This window comes from Periplaneta americana, chromosome 10 (genome assembly GCF_040183065.1).
Source record: "Periplaneta americana isolate PAMFEO1 chromosome 10, P.americana_PAMFEO1_priV1, whole genome shotgun sequence".
Lineage (NCBI taxonomy): Eukaryota > Metazoa > Arthropoda > Insecta > Blattodea > Blattidae > Periplaneta > Periplaneta americana.
The window spans coordinates 106,411,027-106,420,583 of NC_091126.1; the positions used below are offsets into that span (position 1 = coordinate 106,411,027).

Consider the following 9,557-nt stretch of genomic DNA (forward strand, 5'->3'; position numbering starts at 1 on the left):
CAGCAGGAGAATTTTGAAGAACTTCACAGCTTTCCACCTATTGGTAAGTTTGTCGCTCGTTTCCCGTAACTTTAATTTTTTGAGACTGTTTTCTTCATAACTTCTACAGTTTTAAAGATATCTGCATGGAACTTTGCATGCTTGTTCAGTGTGTTTAGACCTAGAAGCCGTAGTAAAATCTTTGTAGGCCTAGTTGCTTTTATATTTTATTTTTTGGAAAAAAATATGCATTGCTAAAATTTGAATTTTTTGTTCTACTGTATGTATCCCAAGAAAAAAAATATTTTCCGTGAAGGTAAATAATTTATTTTACTACAGCTTCTTCATGTGGTTATTTTGAACAATTTAAAACAAGAAACATGTGAAAATTCTTATATTTAAGGAATTTATCATGAAAATACTGTTTCATGGCCTAGCGATCAGAGTATTTTTTAAAGAATAATTACTATAATAAGTGACATTTATTTTCAAAATTTTAAAATGCTATAAGATAGTAGATATAATGGACAACAACCATAAAAAATTTCAATTCATTAGAGCATAAGGTTACCTGGTGGCAGAATTTTTAAGATCACTAATATTTTACTAGTCAAAGGTGTATCTACCTCCTTATAATGGTCACTTTCTTCATCTTATTTACATTAATGATTTAATACTTTAAATAAAAGAGGTAGCACAAACAAGAATTGGTTTCTTTGCCGATGAGTTGGTAATAATAGACCTCAGTAAAGTAAAGAAAAGGCAATAAACATTATAAAGCCCTACAACACTGAATCGCAGAAGTGAATGAACATATTCAGAATTGGATGTAAACAGACAACATGGAAATAAATATATCTAATTCTGGTGTTACAAATATTTACAATAATGCAAAATTTCTTCCCTCCCTCAATGCAGTCCTTGCTCTGAGATACAAATACAGAAATTTTAATACCTCTGGAGAGTTTTAGCTGAAGGAATCTATAAATATATGGGCAACAATGAAAAATATTGCCCCTGCATTGGTATTTTTGCATCTTCTGTAACACCTCTTAGTTTCTTGTTTGCTTAAACGAACAAGTTTAAGTCCCCTCATCACATCAAGGTGAGTGCCTCTGAGGGTATTTTGCATGCGCAATAAAATTCATTTAAATGCTAGATAATTAATCAGCATATAAATAGCATTCTTTAAAATATATATATATATATATATATATATATATATATGCATGGACTTCTCAAACCTATCTATAAAACTACTAGACACAAATATCAGTAATGGAAAATTTCACTTTTAATTTAGACTTGATAACTCGGGTTTTTTTAAGAAAGTATCAAAGCGCACTAGCAGGCATACAGAATTCATTTAAATGCTACATAATTAATCAGCATATCTATAACATTCTTTAAAAAAATATGTAAATGCATGAACTTCTTAAACCTAGCTGTAAAACTACAAGACACAAATATAAGTAATGGTAAATTACGTAGTTATACTCGTAATTTATACATCATAACTCATGTGGTTTTTCAAGAAAGTATCGAAACTCACTAACCAGGTTATGTCCTTTTAAATTTATTTTACAGTACCAGTACTAAAATGTGCTGCACCATATAATACTGTGCATACTAGAAAACATTTAATGTCTATAAAAAATATTCATAATCTATATTCTTTTCCTCTCATATGACATGGTAATTTAAAATATCATACACACATTTTAAACTAATTTTCGATATTCAATTTACTTACTTGCAAATGGCTTTTAAGAAACCTGGAGATTCATTGTCACTCTCACATAAGCCCACCATCGGTCCCTATCCTGAGCAAGATTAATCCAGTCTCTAGCATCATATCCCACTTCTCTCAGATCCATTTTAATATTGTCCTGCAATCTATGTCTTGGCCTCCCCAAAGGTCTTTTCCCATCAGGTCTTCCAACCAACACACTATATGCATTTCTGTATTCACCCGTGCTACATGTCCTGCCCATCTCAAACATCTGGATTTAATATTTCTAATTATGTTAGGTGAAGAGTACAGTGTGTGTAGTTCTGCATTGCGTATCTTTCTCCATTCTCCTATAAACTTCAACCCTCTTAGTCCCAAATATTTTTCTGAACACCTTACTCTTAACCCCTGTTCATCTCTCAAAGTGAGAATCCAAGTTTCATAACCATACAGAACAACCAGTAAATTTAATGATATCAGGAAACTTCTGACGGTTTATTTATGACATTTCAAGGAGTTTATCACAGTCTTCGATTTTCATATATATGATCGCGTTTGAATAAGTCTGTGTATTTGAAACTGCTATGATGCATAGTGAAAACAACTTCGCTTTTCTTTTACTTTCCCAGAACATGTAGATTAAATGATAAAGATCACAAACAAAATTTGAGATGACTTATAGTGTGCATAATGTACTTCTGCAAAGAAAAGCAGATGATATGCATAAATAATTTTGTATTAAATAAATATTTTCTTTGAAAATAGATAAATATAAATCCTACTGACCATGACAGTAAAAAAAAAAAAAAAAACAAATTCTGTGTTCTCTTCAGCTGCTACTGGTATATCAAATACAGTAGCGGCTGATGGTCAAAACAATGAGTGTGCTACAATCTCTATATCTGCCTACTATATACACTTATATGTATTTATCTTAATTTGAGACTCGCCTAGTGACGAAATATGAAGTCCATACGACGTTCCTTCCTACTGCAGAACTTGTCAATTACCCTGGTGTTAAACCCCTCCATCTTGGATATCATACTCTTTTCTATTGACAGTATTGCAAGAGCAGTGAGACGATCCTGGGACATAGTGTTCCTTAAAAACCGTTTTTATGCGTTTCCAGCAAGAAAAACTTCTTTCTGGCTCAGCAGTGGCCATTGGTGTTGTAACCAAAATATTTAACAACTTCGTTACTTCACGGAATGGATCCTGTAAATTGTTGGAGACTATGTATTGTAACAATTGAACAGAAATCTATATTTTGGAAGAAGTCGGGTTTTCCGTATAGAACTCCAAGTTGTGTCTTTAACACTCTTTTGTTCAGTATAGTATAGCTGTTGACAGCAACTTGAAGCTCGCATTCACGATAATTATACGAAAAATTCTCAAAAATTTTGCTGTTTAACAATTTTGTTGCGTCTAGGTAGCTTAAAGACTGGAAACGGTGAGTAGTTTCCTGAATTATATAGTCACATACTTCCTTGGCTTCAATTTTCTGGGATTCCATTTTCCGTCGCTTGCTAGCTGATTCAGGAGGAACCTCATAGGCCTACAGGTAGATGGCAGCAGCAGTCTGATATTTGAATTACCAAATACATTGTAAATAGTTCCGAGTTCTTCCACAAACAAACATTCTTTCGTTACGCTTTACTTTAGCAATCTCCAAGCTGTGTTGTGCTGAAGCTGACTACAGCACTTTCCCGCGTAAAAATAGCCAATCAGAGCAGTGCTTTCAGCTTCGCACATGCGCATAAATGTCTACATTCTCATATGAAGTTTAGAGTAGCACAACGAATCCCCTGAGGCAGCGAAAAGCGAAGACTAAACACTCGATAATGCGTCATTAATATAACCACGGGAAATTGTTAAATGACAGATCAGATACTATGGTATTACAAATACATTATTTGAGCAAAAATTATCACTGTGCTGTAGCACTGTAGCACATAGGGACTGGCCGCCCCTGATCAAAATGACACTAAATTTACAACACATATTTAATGCTGTAAGTGCTCATACAGAAAGGTAGATATGTATTTATTTTACTATATAAATGTTGAAAAAGGGAAAGTTATGTATGTCAAATATCACATTAGTTTACACTACTGTAAACAGAAAATTATTGAATTAATCCATTCAGGTTATATAATTTTTATTTTCTTCCAATGTGACTTGCTCATCAAGTAAAAAAACTTCATACATATATGCAATATTAGGTATTACAATGAATGTCCAAGTAATGCAAGGGTTACATCAAAGGTTCTTAATCTATGCTATGGCTTTCAGGATGGATCATGATGGCTTCTTTATAAAATTAAACAAAAGTGATAATTTAAGTACTTCATTTAGAATAAAAATCTTTTCAGAACCAAGTTTTTACGAACAATAATGAAAACATGATGTCCGTCTCTATATAATAATAATAAATTATGCAGGGCCGCCGAGAAGGGGGGGCAAAGGGGGCGAGTGCATATGGGCCCGTCAGATTAAGTGAGTCTGATTACTTTTTATTATCACGAATAATTATTCGTAGATACATACGGGTACTATAAAATTTTGTAAGAATATTTGTTACATAAATTTGACATATTAACTCAACAAGAGTAGAATTAATACAAATTACCACTTCATATGTAAATATTTGACTGTTATATAATAGAATATCGGTTTCCCGCATTAATGTTCACCGACACAACAATTGAGGGCCCTGGCATTTGTCTGAACTATGTTCTCATCGCTTGTACTGAACACGTTCAATTATTTATTGGCTTGTCCTTTTTAACTACCAAACCCCCCGCAGGCCCACCACAATATGCTAGTGGACTCTCTCAAACCGAAGTCGCAGGATACATTTCTTTTTCAATACATTGTATGTTTCATGTCGAAACTTTCGTCTTTTCATTTCGTTTGTCTAGTAAATTCTGTTGATTAGTGTTACTGGTTATAGTTTAACTGCACAATGGACAAGTACAGGCATAAGTCGGGAGCTGAGAAGCACAAGGAGAGACAGAAAAAATTGGAAGATATTAATATGGTTGCTAGACTGCGTGAAAAATATTATGAAGATATTAATAAAGGGATCAGTGATGAGCAGAAATATTTAAAATCAATTCATGCCTCTAATTTAGGGCCAACCCCACTGAAACCTATGAATCTCCTAAATAGTCTGAGGGAATTAAAACTGGACAGTTTATTTCCTAATATTTTTATAACCATTAGAATATTCTATACAATTCCTGTGACAGTTGCTGATGCTGAAAGATCCTTCAGCAAAATGAAGGAAATAAAAAATGTATTCAGATAAACAATGTGTCAAGAACGACTGAGTAACCTTGACTCCTTAGTCTAGAGAGCGATCTTGCTATGTCTTTAAATTTTGTTGACATAATTGATGATTTTGCATCATTGAAATCAAGGAGAGTTGTTTGTTGATGTTGGACTGCAAGTTAGAAAATACAGGTGTTTAAGAATAATGTTTTATGAATATAATATGTTGTGCTGATGTGAAATTTTTCTAAAAGTTTTCAACGTAATAAAATTGTATATTTTTAAATTCGTATGTGTGTATGGGGTTATCTTTTATTTATTTTGCAAATAATTATTATGGTTAGAATAACTGGTAACTTGTAATTGTTACTTTTTTCAATGGGGGTCCGAGTACAGTATTGCATAGGGGCCCATAAGTTCTGTCGGCGGCCCTGAAATTATGTATTTATTTACTAATATTTATTGTGCTGTGCAACAGCCTGAGGCCAATAACAGTGCAGCACAAGATTTACACTGAACAAGGAATTACAAAAACTGCATAAAAATAATTATTAAAATGAGACACAAATACAATAAACAGTAATGACAAATGAATGGACAGCTGCAAAATACATGATATAGAATAGCTCAAAAACAACACAAATGAATGAATTGAAATGAATGTGATTTTGATGTGTACACTTAATATAAGAATAAACAAACAAAAAACTAAACATTAAACGGATCCGAATTAATACAAATGTAAATTGGCAGCTTTCATGCATCTGACAATTGGAGAGAGATATTTCGGCTTACAGGTATAAAATTTTTTTTGAAATCGAAGGGACCCGGAGGTAGTTGTTGCTTATGAGCTATGAAGGATTCACAATCGATATCACCCTTTACGGCCTTACAAAAGAATAAGTAGTCAAGTTCAAGCAGTGGCAGTTCCTCGGGGGAGGAAAGGGAGGGAACATCCTCCTCCAATTTCTCTTCTTTTGAAAGTAAATACCAAATAAAATATGTGCCTTGAAATTCGAGGAAGATTCGATAATTTTTAAGTCCCAAGCTATAAGAAAACCTCAGTTGTTGGAGTTTTAAATTATCCACATTCATGTGCTGCACGAAAACTGTGAAAAGGATGCGAGATTGATTGTGAGGAGGAGAGTCAATCCTTCCCTCCTCTACTGCAGTTAACACACATAGACAACAACGCACTAGCGGCCAGAGAAAGAAGCAGAGTTTTAAAGCAAGTAAATGAATGGGTATGAAGGAGATCCTCCTCTGATTATGTGCATGGGTAGGAAGTAGTGTAGAAGACAGAAACCAACTGGTCATGCAGCAAGCTCGCTATCACTGCCATCTAGTGATGTTTTATTCACAACCAGACTATAATACCATAGGAGCCACAATAAAAACAGTTTTAACACAGACCTATGAAAGACACCATATACACTTTTTCAATTATGAATCAAATATTATTCATTGCACTTTATATAGGCTACTGTTCATGGTTTGACAGTCTCCAGGATATTTGAAAATTGAAGTCAGGTTTAGTCTGTATAAAAAAAAAAGTAGTAGTAGTTCTGGGCGACAGCCAAGTTGTCAGTTTTTTTTACTATATTTGAAATTGAAAGTACTCCAAACTACATAATTTTTAACATAAAAAAATGAATCGGCCACCGACAGCTCACTTAAATCTTAAATGCTGAAACTACTGTATATTTGAACAATAATGGTAGTATGACTTCACAAGAACTGATATACTTCAAAAGTATGTCATACTGAACATGTAAAATGTACATGTGGCAACAGACCACGTAGGTGGGTGCAGTGTTTTCCCTTTCTTAACAGATTATTTCCCATTCCCACTTCAGTAAAATGGTTCCAATTTCGTGTTAGTAGCTGTTACGTCTACAAACAAAATTTCTGCCTGGCGTTATGTAAAAATTGTGTTCAAAATATCGTACCTATACCAATAATTTGTGACACGTTATAATTGAAATATTCCACAAATAATAAGTCTATCAAGAAACAGTCGTTCGAACTGATTCATGTTCACAAATAACTCAGACATTAATAAGATCAAGAAAATACAGTAGACGAGATTTCCCAGTGTTGGGTCCAACCATTGACATAGTAACCACTAGACAACCAGAAACACTTTAGGGCTACAATATGAATAACGTAACAGAAGAAAGAGTTCAGTCTTTGAAATATAAATTGGTGATAGAACGGTGGCATGGAGCCAACACGTGTGATGCTATAGTGTGCGCAAAAAATGCTGCGAGGTTGTGAATTTTCTTGTAATTACAAATTAAGCTTTCAGGAATAACTCCCTGTAAAGTAAATTTGAATAATTTCGAGGGAAAAATTGTTCTGGGGCCGGGTATCGAATCCGGGACCTTTGGTTAAACGTACCAATGCTCTCCCACTGAGCTACCCGGGAACTCTACCCGACACCGATCCAATTTTTCCCTCTATATCCACAGACCTCAAAGTGGGCTGACAACAGTTAAGCAACCAACATTTGAGTGCACACTAACTCTGTGTGACTTTAAATTGTGGTTTTCTGTTACGTGCAGTGACGTGTATTATACAAATTAAGCTTTCCGGAACAATTTTTCTCTCGAAATTATTCAAATTAACTTTACAGGGAGTTATTCCTGAAAGCTTAATTTGCATAATACACGTCACTGTACGTAACAGAAAACCACAATTTAAAGTCACACAGAGTTAGTGTGCACTCAAATGTTGGTTGCTTGACTGTTGTCAGCCCACTTTGAGGTCTGTGGATATAGAGGAAAAAATTGGATCGGTGTCAGGTAGAGTTCCCGGGTAGCTCAGTGGGAGAGCGTTGGTACGTTTAACCAAAGGTCCCAGGTTCGATACCCGACCCCGGAACAATTTTTCCCTCGAAATTATTCAAATTAACTTTACAGGGAGTTATTCCTGAAAGCTTAATTTGCATAATACACGTCACTGTACGTAACAGAAAACCACAATTTAAAGTCACACAGAGTTAGTGTGCACTCAAATGTTGGTTGCTTGACTGTTGTCAGCCCACATTGAGGTCTGTGGTTATAGAGGGAAAAATTGGATCAGTGTCGGGTAGAGTTCCCGGGTAGCTTAGTGGGAGAGCGTTGGTACGTTTAACCAAAGGTCCCGGGTTCGATACCCGGCCCCGGAACAATTTTTCCCTCGAAATTATTCCTTGTAATTGTTAATTTGTGCAATTATTCAACAATGAATGGAAGTGAAAACATATTAACTTATATTTTGAATAATTTAGGAAACTCAGTTTACAAGAACAGATTATTACTATACAGAAGGGAAGGCCAACCCCACCACTACCTGCTTACATGTATGCATGTGGGCTAATTTATTGCATGTTTCATTCAAGAATGTGTCATTTTATGCTGTTAAATTCTTTCCTCATCTTAAGAAATATGTAGGAGCAGCCACTGAGTTCAAGACGTCTAGCATGAAGGTTAGAAAAGTTAAAATATTTACAAGTACGCTCATAATTGAAAACAGATGAATTTGGTAAAAACCTAAAAGCACAAAGGGACATAAATTTTCTTTGAATGATTTCCAATTTAACCAAATCGGTAGAAGTAATAGAATTCAGACAACAGATGCATATTCAAGTTTAGTTCTGAGCAATGTATAGTATAGAATTACAAGAGTAGCTGGAGTAGAAAAAGAATAAGTTGTAGACTTTATAAGTCCGAGCATTCTAATGGAATGATTATAAATATATTGGACATGATTATGAAACTGTAATTTGGTATTGAGTAGAACTTCCAGCTGTCTAATACAGTCTTTTCTTATTATGCTGATATTATTAAGGGTATAATTAAATTTAAGGAAGTGGTTTCTCTAGAGAAGGAAATGACAAACGTTTTCAATTCATTAATTTTCATTCCATTATCAGCAGACCATAGCTCAATAGTGTTTATATCATTTTTCAAAGTTATACAGTCTGCCAGACTATTAATTATGCAAAAGATTTTCAGGTCATCGGCAAATAAAAGGCAGTTAGAACTTATTCTTTTACAGACATCATCTATAAATAGTAAAAATAATGGAGGCCCCAAAGTGAAACTCTTCATAAATTAATATTTGGATCAGAGTAAGAATTTCCAAGTCTAACACAGGATTGTCTGTCTTGTAAATAATTTTCAAACCAGCCAATGTAGTTAGTGGTAAGACCAAATGAATTTAATTTACTCAGTAACATATTATGGGGAGGCAACATGCTGAAGTCAAAATAAATGGAATTAATTTAACCCTGAGTTTCAACTATAGGCATAGCAAAATTGAGATATGATACTAAATTAGTAATCTTAGATTTCTCTTTTGTGAAATCATGTTGGGCCGAATTGATTTTGTTTTTCACGTAAAAAGAAATATGTTTATGAATTATTATTATTATTATTTTTTTTTTTGAGAAGTTATTAAGTATGGAAATAGGTCTATAATTACTTATAATAGGTTTATTACCACTCTTAAATATGGGAATAATACATGTTTCTTTCCAAAGAGAAGGATATATCCCTGTTTTGAAACTCAAATTGAAAATGTAGCTTAA

The 9,557-nt window shown here is 33.9% G+C and overlaps 1 protein-coding gene across 3 annotated transcripts in view; it reads left to right on the top strand.

The window, feature by feature from the left end:
• LOC138707935 (prolyl 3-hydroxylase 1-like) overlaps positions 1–9,557 on the top strand; it is a 487,774-nt gene that overhangs the window by 407,657 nt on the left and 70,560 nt on the right. The gene's annotated exons all lie outside the window — the stretch shown is intronic.